A 17,104-nucleotide genomic window follows, 5' to 3' on the forward strand; every position below is an offset into this window, starting at 1 on the left:
GGGACATGATCAGCATTTAGAGCCATGATCTTGGAATGGGAGAAGATACTTGGATGGAGAGGTCAGCCTGCTGGAGAAGACAGAAATAATATTTTTTGTTCATGATTTGGAAATGTGGCTTTTCTTAAGCAATCGTTGTTGAAGTATAACCATGTTGTATAAATCAGTCTCTGCACCTTGTCTTCCTGTAATTGGTGTGAGATTGAGTTAGTGCCTAATTAACAGGATTGGGGAGATTTAGGATTGCCGAACATAAACTGAATGTTTAAAGCAGGCTCTCTGGATACATGGAAATGGAATTAGATACACCTTAGATAAGGGTTTCTACGTCATCTTTTTTTTTTTTTAAATAGTGTTTGGTGGCAGTCTGGGGCGATGTGCCAGTATATTCTAGGGGCTGAAGTTCACAGAAAGGGCCTTGTCTGGAATAGTAAGAGGCAGGGAGGGCTGCAGGTCAGGATTTAGATGTTAGTAAAGCTGTGTGGAAGGCTCAGAGCTGAAATAATGAAGATGATGAATGGGGCACCAAGGCTGACGTGCACCAGCAAAGCATAGAACTTGGAACAGCACGATGTTCTGCAGGATCTGTGTAGGAAGACAATATTGTTAGTCTGTTTTTTTAAACTAAACATTTAATTTGTCCTCTATTAGAATTGTGCAATAGGATTTTATATTGTTCCATGCTTTTTATTTATCATGAAAATTCCAGATTAATAAACATCTCTTCCCCTCTGACAGAGGTCATGAGGATCATGAGTTAAGGTCCCCACACTACATTGTGTAACTGATCCCGTTATTTTACTGGTTCTGGTTATACATCCTGCTGGATGACCATGCACTACTACACTCCCCCGGAAATATTTACATTCAAGTCTCATGCTTAACCCTAGAAGATTGTATTCAGTGGTACTTAGTATCGTTCAGCACCAGTATGATAGGGGATTCTATGCTTGTGTCAATTGGCTTTAGCCCCCAGTTCTTACCACTACCCTAACCTGCTTACTGGAAAAGCTTGTTAGTGTGATGATTAGCCATCTGAGGCCAGGTCTACACTCAAAAGTTAAGTTGACACAGCTGTGTCATTCAGGGGTGAGAAAGAGCTATACCCTTGAGCAATGAGTTAAGTTGACCTAACCCCCGTGTACACAGCACTAGGTTGATGGGAGAATTATTCTGTTGACCTAGCTAGTGCCTCTTGGGGAGGTGTGTTAATTATACCAATTGGAGAAACCCTCCAGTCACTGTAGTGGGTGTTTATAGTGAAGCTCTACAGCCGGTAGAGCCCTGCAGGTGTGCCACTGTAGTGTTTCAAGTGTAGACAAGCTCTGAAACTTTTCATCACTTGAACCTGTGCAAACTGGGTGGAAAAAACTACTATTCTGATCTGGTGGCATTTTACACCTACTTTGCACTCACTTTGCACTGGAGTAAATGACTACACAAGCTGCAAGGCAATGGAGAATGAGGCCCAATGTTTCTGAAGCTTCAGAAGGAAGAGATCAGGAGGGCAGAGGAGTTTGCTTAATCTTGGAATCTGTGGCCACTGGGTTTATTGAGCAATTTGTCAGATTGTCGCTCTTCAGAGTCTCTCAGAAACTTAAAAACATTTGCCTTAAAGCTTTTTGTTCAGTCCTCGGGTTGCAAGATAGGGAAACAAGGGAGGCCCCAGAGACCGGAAGCTAACCCCTTATTGCAATCCTGCAATTGCATAAATGATTTCCAGACTCCTTTCTTGTTCTGTGCTGTCATAGCACTTAGTTACTGTGGTTGTGGACACCGTAGAAAATCATAGAATGGATGGTAGGTAATCAGTGCCTATTACGTTAAGGTTCTTATCCAGATTGTGGCTCTGAGCATTATTACACTATATATTAAATAATTGTCAGAAATTATTCTGACAGACTCTGAAAGACTGGCAAACACATGAGACCTTACTGAGACGTTATCGGTCAGTTATCTTTGGGTCATTGTGTCCTCAGTGACCTCTCTGTGTCCATATGCCTCACAGAGGAGGGACAGCCGGTTCTAAAAGGGCTTCTAAATGTAACAACCAGCCAAAAGTGGCGTCTTAGGCGCTGACTCCGTGGGTGCTCCAGGGCTGAAGCACCCACGGGAAAATTTGGTGGGTGCAGAGCACCCAGCCTCACCTCCACTCCGCTTCCGCCCCTGAGTTACGCTCCGCCCCGGTCTGCCTCTCTGCCGCCCCCCCCTCCCCCTCCCCGCATGCGAATCAGCTGCGCTGGAAGCCTGGGAGGGCTGAGAAGCAAGCGGCGGCTTTGCACTCAGGCCCACGGAGGTGAGCTTGGGGGCGGGGCGGGGGAGAGAGAAGCAGAGCGGGGCGGCTCGTTCAGGGGCGGAGGCGGAGCAGAGGTGAGCTGGGGCTGGGCACGGGGCAGGGAGCTGCCGGTGGGTGCACCCATCAAATTTTCCCTGTGGGTGCTCCAGCCCCGGAGCACCCACGGAGTCGGCGCCTAAGGCGCCACTTTTGATGTGATCAGTGAGGGGAGCGGCTGCTCCCCCACGCCTAGGAGCCAGAGGGACCTGCTGGATGCTTCCTGGGAGCTGCCCCAGGTAAGCACCGCTGGGACTCCCCACCTCGCCCACCGGCAGGTCCCTCTGGCTCTTAGGGGCGGGGTGGGCCACGACCCCCTCGTGGGGTAAGGAGGGAACCGGTTAAGATTTTGGCAGCTCATCACTGCATCTGACTACAGAGAGCGTGTTTTTTGTAGTTCTGTAGTGTACTGGAGCTGTTTGTCTGCTTCATCCTAGGGGAATAAAACACACATTGACTCGAAATTTTTGTTGTAAATATATTCCAGGTAGTTAACTGAGTAACGTGCTTAAAAAAAACGTGACACTGCCTCGAGCCTGCTGAGCAGGCAGCCCCTTTACTCTGCCCCCAGGTGACATTGTGAGGACCAGGGAGGCTGTGTGTGAAACCCCAGCCATCTCTAAATCCTCCCCTACCATGCTTCCTGAATCCTCCTTTTAGACTTTAGGTTATTACATTGTTTATTTCGTTGTTTTGGTGATTTTTTTTTTTTTTTTTTCCTTCTTGGACGCAGGGAAATGTAGGTATTAGGAACATTTCAGGTGAAGTTCGAGCCTTAGTTGGTTCACTGTTAGGAGTTTCTTTGGATTTAGAAGTCTGCCTCCATACCCAGCATGTCCCAGGATTTATGGACTCAAATTTTGGAATTAAAAATATAGTCAGCTTAAGAAGGCCACTTAGCCCAAACAACCAAGAATAGAGCTTAATTAGAATATCTCTTGGAACCGTTGAGATAGTATGCTGATGGACATTATTATGATAAGAAACTAGATAGATATGTATGTTTTCCATGGAATTCCTTTGGCATCTAAGGGGACATTGAGAGTAAGATTTTCCTTGCACTTTTCTGTTTCCCTCATAATCTCCCTGTGCATATTCTGTATTGGAGACAGTCTGTTGTGCAGATAGCTCAGGTTCACGTACAATTTTTGGTTCTAACCCCGAGATTTCTCTGGAAAAAGTCTTTGCAGTGATTCTGGGATTAGAATTAAAGTTAGATACTTTAGGGGTTTGGTATTTTTGTTTTTCTCCCATTAGTTTTGAACTTCTAATCAAAAATATACACTGTTGATTCACAAAAGATTCTGCTGTTGCGCCCTAAGTTGCAACAGCTTAACCACTTTCTATTATTGCCATTTCTATAGACATATTCGCTGGTCAGGAGAGAGTGATGTATGTGTAAGGGAAAAAAAGAGGAGGTGATCTCTAGAAATGAGCACAGAGCGAAGAGTCGCTCTTTTCTCATGTGGCCAAGGCTACCTAAGCTTGTAGAAAGAAACTGATGGGCTGTTTTTTACATGGTGATGTTTGTCTCTGCGTTTTAATGTCTGTCATATTTCCTGCAAAATTGTGACTCTTCAAAGATGAACTGTCTTTTTATTACAGTGAAACAAAGGCTTTTTGGGTGGTCTAGATATATATTAAAGGGTTTGTAAATGGGTTAGAGGCTTTTAACACTAAATTTATCTGATTCTCCATAACCTAACTTGTGAATTGTCTATTGCTGTTTTTTCTTAGGGTATGTCTGTGCTACAAAATTATGTCGACCTAAGTTATGTCGACGATCAGCCACCGCGGTAATTACATCGTTTTTGCATGTCCACACTACGTTCCTTGTGTCAGCGGTTCACGTCCCCGCCAGAAGCACTTGTACTGATTTAACTGTCGGTGTGGGACATTGTGGGATGGCTTCTGAAAGCCAGCAACAGTCAATGTAAGCGACACAGCGTCTGCACTGACACTGCGTTGACCTAACTACATCGACCTAAGTGCTACGCCTCTCATGGAGGTGGAGTCATTAAGTTGGCGTAGCGGGTGAGTTACATTGGCGGGAGCGACATTTTAGTCTTGATGCTTACGGAGTTAGGTCACTGTAAGTTGCCTTACATCAACCTAACTCTGTAGCGTAGACCAGGGCTTATTGTGTAAAGTAATAGAATTATGCCTTTAGATGCATTATTGAAGGTTTAATATTGTTTAAATTTATACAGTTTTTTTCCCAAGCTCAACTTTTTCTGAGTAATTATGTCTTAGGAGTTATTGAGGCCTTCTATTAAGGGACAGGATTTTTCAGTGTTGATTGGAATTTCTATATGGAAATTTTTTTTCTCTTATTCTGCATATTTTTGAAGTTTTGCTAACTCTTTTTTTTGGTCATAGAAACAAGTTGAGATTTCAAAGGGAGAAAAAAAATGGTTCCTTGCTGTTAGTTCTGCAGGTTGCCAGACACAGAAAGATCCACTATCCTGACGAGTTGCTATGTAAGGGAGTGGTTTGTTATTTACTAATGACCAAAACAAACAAAAAAAACCTAGTACCAAAAACTTTGTTCTGTGTTTGAACAGCACCTAGTACCATGTTGTCTTGGTGCATGACTGTGGCTCCTAGGCACTACCTCAGAACAGATGAATAATTGAAGGAACAAGAGAGGAAGATTACCATAGTGTTTAAGACCACTAAGAAATAGAACAGAAATGAGATCAAGGGTTAAGAAAAAATATGAAAATTAACTTCAGATCTAGAAAGTTCCTTGCTCATCATGGTTCATTGGTTGAGCTGTCATTGTAGATGTTCTAAATAGAATGGGGTATTTCCTAGCAATATTTTTGCTTTGTTGTTAACGTCATACCTTATATTCAACACCTAGGCATTTGCAGTCTTTACATTCTCTTTCAGTCATGATAACACAGTTGGGGATGGTGAGGGCAGCTTCACTGAAGCACAGCTTTTGTCAGTTGACATCACCAACAAGAAAAAATTTCACCCAGGAGTAATTAGAATAAAGTTTAGCTGTGATGTTGAAAATCTTGATGATTAGAGAATGGCGGAGGCAGAGGCTGAATGATTTTACCGTCTCATGTGCTTAGCAGTTTCTGGTTTGACTGAGACTGAACTCACTAAAATTTACGAAGTCCATTCCAGTTGTCTGGGCTGTATTCTCTTTTTACCTTTAAATCCTTATCATTCAAGTTCAGGGTGTCGTGTGTCCAGAAGAACTCTTATGTAAGAGCACAGTGAAAAAAACAAGGTTATTGTTTACACAAAAATCATCAGAGAAAATCAAATCAGATCTTTTCAGGTGAAAGCTTTTCCTTCTTTCTTCCAAATGCTTTATTGGCTTGTGTTAAACTCCCTTCTTCGAGACTAATAGCGTGTGAAATAAATCCTGCTTTTTTCATGCTCTTGGATTACATACTAGCACATAGTGGAGTGCTCTTTTGGTGCTCAGAATCCAAAGTGTCTTGCAGGTTTCTAGCACTTAGCCATGTCCACCAGTTTGTGGACATATAAATATTATCCTTTTGGAGTCCCATTTTTCTTTAGCTAACTTGTCTTTTTTGATCATGCTCTCTGCTCCTCACATTTTGACTGCACCAAAATAGAGATTGAGTGAGTCTTTCAGACAAGAACAGATTCCTTCAAAACTTTGTACTGCAGAATTAGTAACAAAATAACTTTTGATGACTTTATTTTACAAATCAGATTTTGTTGACAATCCTATAATTCCAACTCTTGAATGAGGTGGTATAAACTGTACAGAAAATGCTTTAACTTGTCAGCAGCTGGCAACGAGTAAGCATTCCCTTGTTCATTGTTTATCAGTATTGCAAATTCTCAGTATGAACATCCATCGGGTGCATCTCATTGAGATGCTTGGCAACTCAGCTCAAAACAATGTTGTGTAGTATTATACATTAGCTCATGTAGAGGGTGATCTGATTTTATCTTTGGCCTGAAGTGAGTCTCCCGACGCTTCCCCATAGACATCCAGAATTTTGCACACTTAGCGGCAGTTGTGAATACAGCTTCTGGCAGTTATGGTCTCTGCTGGAGGAATTCCTTCCAGAGCAAAATCTACCGAGTGTAAGTGGTGTTACATTTTATGAGCTGGTAAGAGATAAACAGACCCAAGGAAGTCTTTAAAAAAAAAATTGATTTATGAGTAGGGAAAGGCTTCACGTATGTGTAATGTTTTACAGACCTACAAAGTGGGTTTTCAGCAACCACTTCTGCTGCATATTTGAGGTATTTTTACAGCTGCCTCTTCCCAACCTTTCACCAAATCCGGTGCCCGAAACTGAAGTTTCTAGGAATGCAGATATTTTTCCATCAACTGTTAATTACAGTGAAGCTGTTTTATAGGGACTGATTCACTAGTTCTGTTCATCAATGATCAATTGTTCTGTTTTGTATTTCAAGAATTCAGACTCTTGAAGCTAAAGCTGATTATTCAACCTAAAAATAAGCTAACCATTGAGCAGGGGGTGGGGTTGAGGAATGTTTCTGAGGTCACTGTTATGTGATTGGCTGCACTACTGCTAATGTAGCCCAACCAGTCTTGCTCATTGTGGTATATCTTAGGTATTTCCCACTACTAGAAAGGTTCATTGCATAGTTCAGGGGCTGCAAATATGACCAAATCTCATAGGATATTGAGACTGGCTAATTCTGTGATTTTATGTCCAAGTTGGCATATAAATCCTACAGCATGAATCACTGTTGACAGGAATGTGATGCTTTTGGCCAAGGTTTAGTAGAACAGATTTTCATCCTTGTCCTCAAACTCTCGCACACAGTCGGCAGCTAGATTTTGTGGGGCTTTTTTCTCAAACAAATAGCAATAGTATGATAATTACTCTACCATTTTATTAATTTATCCTAAAGTATCAGCAAATTAAGGGCATTCAAACCTTCAGCCCTTCTACGTGTCTCTTGTGCTAATAGATCTTCTTGCCTTATACCAGTATATTACCCCTTTATAATAAATTAAGAAATGACAAATGAAAATATCTCATTGAAATATTTGTAAGGGCTGGGATTTTCAAAGGTACCTATGAATGGTAGGTGCCTTGGGAGTTAGGCACCATACTTCCTTCGTCGTCTTTGAGAATCCCAGCTGAAGAGCACATATATATGTATGGGGGGAGGAGATTATATATATTTATTTATATATATAAATAAATTGCACAAACACTACTTGTCAGCTCTGTGCCTAAGGCTGTCTCTACACAAGGAAAAAGAAAAGGAGTACCTGTGGCACTTTAGAGACTAACACCTTTATTTGAGCATAAGCTTTCGTGAGCTACAGCTCACTTCATCTGATGAAGTGAGCTGTAGCTCACGAAAGCTTATGCTCAAATAAAGGTGTTAGTCTCTAAAGTGCCACAGGTACTCCTTTTCTTTTTGCGGATGCAGACTAACACGGCTGCTACCCTGAAACCTGTCTCTACACAAGGAGAGTTTTACCAGTATTTCCATGCAAGTATTCTTGTACTGATAGTGTTCTCCTAGTGTGGATGCGACTACACTGGCAAGGCTATGCTTTGTACCAGTGTAGTAAACACCATCGCTACAAGCCAAACAAGCTATACCAGTGTCACCGTGCCTTAGTGGGTCACAACTGAGAATACCAAATTCAGGACAAACTGGTGACACCCCCCCCGCCACCCCCCCCCCAAAGCTGGTGGTTATTCTCCCATAAGATATACCAAACCAGCAACAAAAGTAAACTTCAGTTTCACCACACCAATAAGAAATCAGAAAAGCAGTCTCTGTGTATCACCACCAAAAATACCAGACTTAAGGATGAGTGATCATTTAAAACCAGTTTCATCAACCAAAAAGTTATTCTGATCCCAAAGGACCAGCCACACACCCAGGTCAATAAGTAACTCAGATCTTACCCAGTAATCACTCTGTTGCCTTTTAGTATCTAATATCTGAAGGTTTATTTATAAAAAGAAAGGTGAGAGTTAAAATTGGCTGAAGGAATCAAATACATACAATAACTGCAAACTTCTTGGTTCAGGCTTGTAGCAGTGAATAAACTGCTGGCTTGTTAAGTCTCTGGTTGCTTCCAAATCATTGGAAGGTCCTCAGTCCTTTGGTTAGAATGCTCCCATTAGTATAAATCCATAGTCCAGAGGTTGCAGCAGAAAAGAGGCAAAATGGAGATGTTTCCGGGGCCTTTTATAGCTTCTGCCAAGTGGAAGGAACCCATTGCTTCAAACAAAGTGCTCCGCACAGCTTATGGAAAAATGCAGGTAACAAGATGGATTTTGGAGTCACATGTCTATGTCTGCTTCGCTTAGCCATAGCAGAGGCCGTTACCCATATGCTAGTTAGAATGTTCACACGAAAGTCCATCAGATGTGGATGGGCATCTTCCATGGCCCATTGTGAGTTAAGTGTACTGTGATGGGCTATTTAACTTGAATAGTCCTTTCATGATGTGTGCAGGCTAAATACCTTGTGGGTATTACCACATGAGCAAACATTGAAATACAAGTACATAGTTAATATTCATAACTTCAGATACAAAAATGATACATGCAAACAAATAGCATAATCATATTCAGTAAATCATAGCTTTTCTAGTGACACTGTACTTGACACACTTTGTATAAGATCTGTTGCAGTTATATATCAGTGGTAGCAACAATGATCTACATGGTCATGTTTAATCATATAATGTCACAACCAGTAAAAGCACAATTTTGCTGGATTAGCTGCATCTACACTAGAGACTTCTGCTGGCACAGCTTATATTGATCAGGATCACATCCTTTCACAGTCCTGGCCGACATAACTATGCCAACAGAATTCTATTGTGTAGATATAGTCAGAAAGACAGGTGTTCACATTGTCATCTTGCCCCTAGAAGGGGGTCCCTCCAGGTTTTGGTTAAAGCACAGTGGCGTGCTCTGTGGTATCCTTATCTATACTAAGAGGAAAATAGAAAGGTGCATAAACTCTGGCAAATGAAGTGTAAAAATATAATCAGGAAGGCCAAAAAAGAATTTGAAGAACAGCTATCCCAAAGACTCAAAAAGTAATAGCAAAAATTTTTTTAAATATATCAGAAGCAGGAAGCCTGCTAAAAAGCCAGTGGGGCCACTGGATGATCAAGATGCTAAAGGAGCACTCAAGGACGATAAGGCCATTGCAGAGAAACTAAATGAATTCTTTGCATCTGTCTTCACTGTTGAGGATGTGAGGGAGATTTCCAAACCTGAGCCATTCTTTTTAGGTGACTGATCTGAGGAACTGTCCCAGACTGAGGTGTCATTAGAGGTGGTTTTGGAACAAATTGATAAACTAAATAGTAATAAGTCCCCAGGACCAGATGGTATTCACCCAAGAGTTCTGAAGGAACTCAGATGTGAAATTGCAGGACTAACTACTGTCATCTGTAACCTATCATTTAAATCAGCTTCTGTACCAAATGACTGGAGGATTGCTAACGTGATGCCAAATTTTAAAAAGGGCTCCAGAGGTGACCCCAGCAATTACAGGCCAGTAAGCCTGACATCAGTACTGGGCAAACTGGTTGAAACTATAGTAAAGAACAAAGTTGTCAGACACATAGATGAACATAATTTGTTGGGGAATAGTCAACATGGTTTTTGTAAAAGGAAATCATGCCTCACCAATCTTCTAGAATTCTTTGAGGGGGTCAACAAGCATGTGGATAAGGGGGATCCAGTGGATATAGTGAATTTAGATTTTTCAGAAAGCCTTTGACAAGGTCCCTCACCCAAGGCTCTTTAAGCAAAGCAAGCAGTCATGGGATAAGAGGGAAGGTTCTCTCATGGATTGGTAGCTGGTTAAAAGATAAGAAACAAAGGGTAGGAATAAATGGTCAGTTTTCAGAATGGAGAGAGGTAAATAGGGGTCTATACTGGGACCAGTCCTATTCAACATATCCATAAATGATCTGGAAAAAGGGGTAAACAGTGAGGTGGCAAAATTTGCAGATGATACAAAACTACTCAAAGTAGTTAAGTCCCAGGCAGACTGCAAAGACCTACAAAAGGATCTCTCAAAACTGGGTGACTGGGCACCAAAATGGTTGATGAAATTCAGTGTTGATAAATGCAAAGTAATGCACATTGGAAAACATAATCCCAACTATACATATAAAATGATGGGGTCTAAATTAGCTGTTACCACTCAAGAAAGATCTTGGAGTCATTGTGGATAGTTCTCTGAAAACATCCACTCAATGTGCAGTGGTAGTCAAAAAAGCAAACAGAATGTTGGGAATCATTAAGAAAGGGATAGATAATAAGACCGAAAATATCATATTGCCTCTACATAAATCCATGGTACGCCCACATCTTGAATACTGTGTGCAGATGTCGTCACCCCATCTCAAAAAAGTTATATTGGAATTGGAAAAAGTTCAGAAAAGGGCAACAAAAATTATTAGAGGTATGGAATGGCTGCCGTATGAGGAGAGATTACTAAGACTGGGACTTTTCAGCTTGGAAAAGAGACAATTAAGGGGGGATATGATAGAGGTCTATAAAATCATGACTGGTGTGGAGAAAGTAAATAAGGAAGTGTTATTTACTCCTTCTCATAACACACAAACTAGGGGCCACCAAATGAAATTAATAGGCATCAGGTTTAAAACAAACAAAAGGAAGTATTTTTTCATACAATGCACAGTGAACCTGTGGAACTCCTAGCCAGAGGATGTTGTGAAGACCCAGACTATAACAGGGGTCAAAAAAGAACTAGATAAATTCATGGAGGATAGGTCCATCAATGGCTATTAACCAGGATGGGCAGGGATAATGTCCCTAGCCTCTCTTTGCAAGGAGCTGGGAATGGGCAACAGAGGATGGATCACTTGATGATTACCTCTTCTGTTCATTCCCTCTGGGACATTTGGCATTGGCCACTATCAGAAGACAGGATACTGGGCTAGATGGACGTTTGGTCTGACCCAGTATGGCCATTCTTATGGCTGTTCTGTGGTAAAATAGATTATTCTGTCCCCAAGTGCTGTTGATCCAACACCTCTGACCTGTACTCTTGCCAAAACAAAAACAAACAAGCCAAAAAACACCCACTGCATCAATGCAGCCAGTGTTTATATTTCTCTAAAGTGACACTTTGGCTCTGAAATACCCATGTGACATAACCGGATACCTGCACTTTTTATTGAGTAACATACTACTGAATTTGGACAGAGACTAATAAACATGTGGAAAATATTTCCCCAAACGAAGCAGTAAAAAACTAGGAGTAGAAACTAAATTTCTAAAATATGAATAGTGAAATACTCTTGAGTCATAAGTATGCAAATAAAAGAGATGAGAGCATGACATCAGTAACCCAAGTAACCTTTATTTTTCTGAGCACTCCTATTTTAATTATTAGAAAAACCTGGTAATTTATGCACAACTAAATCAGCCTGACCTAAATTCTTTTCCTGATCTTGTGCTAATCACTAGGGAAATCTAGGTAAAGTTGTGTTGTCCTGAAATTGAGCTTTGCTGCGATCAAGAAAGCCTGTCGTGTACGATCCCTTTAGCCTGCAGATGACTAGAAATTAATGTGCAGATATTAGAGCCCTTGAGCAGCTGCTTATACAGACATAGAGAGCAGGCATTGAGTCACAAAGAATATTTCGAAGAATGGAGAATATAAGTAAGCTATAAAGAATCAAGTCAAATGTGATGAGCTCATTCATACTATAAATTTGTAATTCTTACCTTTTAATCCAAAATTGGATCTTCCTAAAATATATAGACATTTCTTCAACATATTTTGACCTGAAATAGGAATCCACGGTACACTTAATCTCACAAGGAAGACTTTGAATAATGGTCAACTTCTGATGAGGGATTGTAACATTAACAGATTAACATAAATAGCTGGCCTCTGTTCATTTCTTCACTTACAGTATTTCTTAGGCTCTAAGCCAGAGGTGTGCAAACTACGGCCCGCGAGCCCATCCTGCCCAGCCCCTGAGCTCCTGGCTGGGAGGCTAGCCGCTGATCCCTCCCCCACTGTCCACCCTCCCTTGTAGTTGTGTCACCGCGCGGGCAGCGTGGCTTGCACCCGCATGCCTCCCAGGTTTAAATAAGCCAGGTTTCCAATAAGCCTGTCCTGCCGCTCTGAGTGGCAAGGTAAGGGGGCAGGGGGAGGGGGGCTTGGGTAAGGGGCAGGAGGTCCCGGGGGGCAGACAGAGGGCAGTTGGATGGGGCAGAAGTTTGGGAGGCGGATGGTCAGGAGACAGGGAGTGGAGGGGTTAGATAGGGGGCGGGGTCCTGGGGGGGCAGTTAGGGATGGGGGTCCCAGGAGGGGGCGGTCAGGGGACAGAAGGGGGGTTGGATGGGTCGGGAGTCCTAGGGGGTCTGTCGGGGGCAAGGGTGTGTATAGGGGTTGGGGCAGTTGGGACCCAGAGTGGGGGTTTTGGATAGGGGGTGGAGTCCGGGGGGGGGCGGTTAGGAGCGGGGAGTCCTGGGAGGGGGCGGTCAAGGGACAAGGAGCAGGGGGGTTGGATAGGTCGGGAGTTCTGAGGGGGGAGGGAAGTGGGAGAGGGCGGATAGGGGATGGGGGCCAGGCTGTTTACGGAGGCACAGCCTTCCCTACCTGGTCCTCCATACCATTTTTGTGGCCCTCGGGCCAAAAAGTTTGCCCACCCCTGCTCTAAGCACTTAAAGTCATGGCCGGTCTTTTGTATGTAGCAGGTATAAAAGACATGTTTATATCAGAGCCTTGTGATATATCAGTGGGTGCTACCCCTTTATCATATAAATCTTTGCGCACAGTGTTCTGATGTGGGTGTAAGTAGGCAGTCTGCAGATTTAGCTAGAGAAAAATCATACAATCTAGAATCATAGAGATGTATCCTGAATTCTTAAGCCATTCCTGTTCCATATTAACATAACAAGGCAGAAAATCAATAAGAGATTACTTCTTTACGAGACACTTTCTCAAATCTACCTGGCTCCCTCACATGTGAACACAAGAAAAACCATATGAAGGCTAGCATGTTAAATGAAACAAAGCATTAGCTACTGGCTTCTCCTGACTTTGTTTCTATTAGATCACATGCTTTGAAATAAATCTCACTCTTTTCCAAACCCTTCCATTATTTTACTCATCCAAATAAGGAATGTGCTGCTGAAACAGGACAGGAAGCCACTTCAGTTCCAAGTGAAAGGCTTATTTATTCCAGCAATTGTTCTCGTCAAATCTAAGGTGGCTTCCAGTTTTTATTGAGCTACCCAAAGAAACAGTGCAACAACAACAAAAACATAACCAAATGAAGACCTGAAGAAAGCTCTGTGTAGCTTAAAAGCTTGTCTCTTTTGCCAACAGAAGTTGGTCCAATAAAAGATATTACCTCAACCACCTTGTTTCTCTAATATCTTGGGACCAACACAGCAACAATAACACTTCAAATAACCAAATGATATGAAGTGGGGAGTGAAATTTGTCCAGGATACAAGTTTAAAATAACAGCATATAGATCTCTAGGCTGTTGTATTCTGATGCCCATTACTGTAGTATCTCAGCAGGGTGTAGTGTACTTACAGGACAGAAGTGAAGTTCCCCATGTCTCCGCTTTACAAGGCAATACACGTGTCACAAATTGGTGAGTTAAGGGGAGAAGATGCCAATATAATACTATTACCTGAGTGGAGTAGTAACCAAACTTATTGAGACCATAGGAAGAGAAGGGCTTCTGATAAGCTTTTAATGTTAACCTGTAGGACGATTTAAATCTATCTTTTAAAATCTAGTATTCCTACCCAGAAAAACCCTTCAGCCTTCTGTACTGTTCTCTGATCTCTGTCCTTTCCTACTGAATTGCTTGGGACACTGAGTAATTCCCTCTTTCTTATATTTAATGTTAGACTGTTGACTGTGAGCGAGGTCTGTTTGTTCTCCTGATTTGTAAACACCTGTCACACCATGGTCTTTTCACAACTGGTTTCTGTAAATCAGTTTTCCAGAGAACCCAGTGAGGCGTTCATCAAAAATGTGACTGTCTTCCATTAAGTATTATGAATCTTTCTTTGTTTTTTTCAAACTGTGCAATGAAACAGTCTAGGTTAAGTTCCTTGTAAGGACATTGTATGTGGTCAGAGTCCCAGGGTGTCTTAAAGGAGCTTTGCGACTCTGGGCTATTCTAAATGCTGTGGAAACAATAATCCGTACTAGAAGACTTGCACTGTATGAAGACTTTGTACCTTGTGCAGACGGATGTCTTTGTGGACAGCTATACAAATTCACTGTGTGGATAGCATGCTGAGTTTTCATAGTGTCATAGAAGATTAGGGTTGGAAGAAACCTCAGGAGGTCATCTAGTCCAACCCCCTGCTCAAAGCAGGACCAATACCAAAATCATCCCAGCCAGGGCTTTGTCAAGCTGAGCCTTAAAAACCTCTAAGGACAAAGATTCCACCACCTCCCTAGGTAACCCATTCCAGTGCTTCATCACCCTTCTAGTGAAATAGTGTTTCCTAATATCCAACCTTGGCCTCCCCCACTGCAACTTGAGACCATTGCTCCTTGTTCTGTCATCTGCCACCACTGAGAACAGCCGAGCTCCATCCTCTTTGGAACCCACCTTCAGGTAGTTGAAGGCTGCTATTAAATCCCCCCTCAGTATTCTCTTCTGCAGACTAAACAAGCCCAATTCCCTCAGCTGCTCCACGTAAGTCATGTGCCCTAGCCCCCTAATCATTTTTGTTGCCCTCCGCTTGACTCTCTCCAATTTGTCCACATCCTTTCTGTAGTGGGGGGGACCAAAACTGGATGCAGTACTCCAGGTGTGTAAAATAGAGTGCCAAATAGAGAGGAACAATCACTTCCATCAGTCTGCTGGCAGTGCTCCTACTAATGCAGCCCAATATGTCATTAGCCTTCTTGGCAACAAGGGCACATTGTTGACTCATATCCAGCTTCTCATCCACTATAATCCCCAGGTCCTTTTCTGCAGTTTGGGTTTATACAGTACAATATATGCACAGTATTAATATGTTCTTAGAGAAAGGGAGTTGACTGGTTCTGGAAGAAAAGTTTAATCAAAGTTTTTTATACCTGTTACTAATTTTTCAGTGATGGTACTTATTATTATTTAGATTATAGTAGAGCCTGTAGCTCTTTCCAAACTCAAAGAAAGCCACACTTCCTGCCATGAAGAGGTATAGAATGAGAAATTGAAATACAGATTGAGGGAACTGCCCTCTATCAAGATGGAACTGACTTGCCTTCCTAGACCTGGCAACTTGACAATTTGTTTTGCTTAATCCAGTGTGTGTCAATGAACTTCAGTGTTTTGACCCTATACCTTACAGTATTCCTCATAAACAAGTCATCAGCTCATCCTGGAGAGAAGCCACAGCTTAAATTATCTTCTAGACAGTCCATCCAAATCTCTTTACAGAAGGTTCCAGCTGTTGCAGGAAAATGTCTGTGGTGAGTTTCAGCTGTCTTGAAATGGTCACCATGACCTCAGTTGCTGGTATCACTCAAATCCTGACCAGTCCTACTTGAAAATTACTTATTACTCCCAGCATCTCTACAGACACTAAGAATTTTAACCATCATGATAAGCTATGGTACTTTGCGCTCCATGGAGATGAAAGGAAACATCCATTAGTATAAATGGACAAACTGGTTTCTATCATATGTAAAATAAATATATTTTGGGCCAGATTGGGGTGTAAAAGCAAATATATCTTTAATGCTAGCTTTAGGAATTGCACTGGAATCTTTAACAAAATTCCAATAGGCCAGAACTATAAAAGCAGATGACAACATTTTAGATTTAACTTGCTTGTTACAACCACTGAGCGTATGTCTACATAAAATAAAAGACCGGTGGCATAGCTGCGGCTTGCCCAGGTCGACTGACTCGGGGTTGCAGGGCTAAAATTTGCAGTGTAGACTTTCAGGCTTGGGCTGGACCATGGGCTCTGAAATCTGGTGATTAAGGTTGGCCACAGAGCCCGGACTCCCTACCAGCCTGAGTCAGTTGACCCAGGCTCTGAGACTCAGAGCTGTGGGTTTTTCATTGTGGTGCAGACCTATCTCAATAGGTTTATGAATTCATCTCTGTTAAATGGTTAAGAGAGTTGTATTTTTCAGGTTGTACCTTTGAAACATGACTGCCTTGATTCCATGTGATTTGTTAGTCATTTTATGTTTGAGATGATATTCAGCGTACAAATATGATGAAATCACAAACCTTAATCTCCAGGCTTTTGTTTGTTCTTGCACTTTGCTAAATTAAACCTAATGAACACATTACGACTTAGGGAGGAAGGTTAGAAACTCCCAGGGCGACTTCAGATCTGTTTCTGCAGATCAGATCCAGAATGTTTTACAGGAATATTTTTGGGTGGTGGTAAGGTCAGTGCAATCTAATTGAGATCTCTAGCCTTCCACTGCCTGGAAGATAGAGAGCTGCAAGTTCCCTTTGCCCACAGTACCTGCTCCTTAGGTGGTAACAGCAGCTGCATATAAAATACAAGAATTTAAATGAGCTGGGATGAATGTAATTTTCATCCCTTGTGGGATGAGGAACTTGTTTCTCTAGCCAGCAGGACAGAGCCAAAACTTCACTGCCATGTCCTTGTGCATCTGAGTTCCCAGCTGCCACTTAACTCAGTCCACTAGATAGCACAAGGTCAGTAAGCCCTCCAGTGATTGTTTAAAGGTCCCATGATTAGAAAGATTAATATTTCATGTTCCCCTTCCTAAGGCCCTGTATTTAATATACTCAAATACCCATTTATTTTG

The 17,104-nt window shown here is 42.0% G+C and overlaps 1 protein-coding gene across 3 annotated transcripts in view; it reads left to right on the forward strand.

Annotated features, from left to right (window-relative positions):
• Positions 1-17,104, forward strand: part of SIK2 (salt inducible kinase 2) — a 118,287-nt gene that overhangs the window by 30,622 nt on the left and 70,561 nt on the right. Inside the window, exon 1 of one of the 3 annotated variants that reach the window (XM_077839670.1) lies at positions 4,110-4,366. The exons of the other annotated variants lie outside the window; for them this stretch is intronic. The gene's annotated coding sequence lies outside the window, so the exon portion shown is untranslated. Of the gene's footprint in view, positions 1-4,109; positions 4,367-17,104 lie in introns of those variants that run through there. 3 annotated transcript variants of the gene reach the window in all.

The sequence above is a fragment of the Eretmochelys imbricata genome, chromosome 22 (assembly GCF_965152235.1).
Source record: "Eretmochelys imbricata isolate rEreImb1 chromosome 22, rEreImb1.hap1, whole genome shotgun sequence".
NCBI lineage: Eukaryota > Metazoa > Chordata > Testudines > Cheloniidae > Eretmochelys > Eretmochelys imbricata.